The sequence below is a fragment of the Vombatus ursinus genome, unplaced genomic scaffold (assembly GCF_900497805.2).
Source record: "Vombatus ursinus unplaced genomic scaffold, bare-nosed wombat genome assembly UNPS02014812.1, whole genome shotgun sequence".
Taxonomy (NCBI): domain Eukaryota; kingdom Metazoa; phylum Chordata; class Mammalia; order Diprotodontia; family Vombatidae; genus Vombatus; species Vombatus ursinus.
Genome location: NW_020954590.1, coordinates 26,084,340 through 26,084,942, shown reverse-complemented (window position 1 = coordinate 26,084,942; position 603 = coordinate 26,084,340).

The following is a 603-nucleotide window of genomic DNA, read 5'->3' as shown; positions in this document are numbered from 1 at the left end:
CTCTCTCTCTCTCTCTCTCTCTCTCTCTCTCTCTCTCCCTCTCCATACACAGACACAGACACACACATCACATCTCTGTCTTTAAATAATAGGGATGATGGATAAAGATTTAAAAATTAGAACTAATTATGTATCACTTCCATGCTTTTCATTTGCCTATGGCTATTTTTCTCATTTATTGTAATTACCTAGCTACCTCTCTCTTTTCCATCACTGCACCCAGCCTCAGAATAATCATCAGAAGGGCTTCTTTTCAAATCATAACCAGAGGCAACTTTCCTTCATGTTTGTTTTTATTTCAAGTCTAAAGAGTTTCTTCTTTATCTTGTCTAATAATTTGACTACTTTTTAAACCATTTATCAATATGATTGCCTTTCAAATTCTTTGTGTTATGCTCATGTTCCAAGTAGGAAGACTATAAGTATAATGAAAGTTAATATTAATGTCTGATATCATTTCACAGGTCAAGGACTGGGATTAAGTTACAGTTGTAGACACATAAAAGCAAAAATCATCAAAGCTGGCATGGTGGGAGATTCTGTCTTCTTTTCTCTGGTTCTGAATGAGTTAGCAACACATTGCCTTTTGGTAATTATAAAATC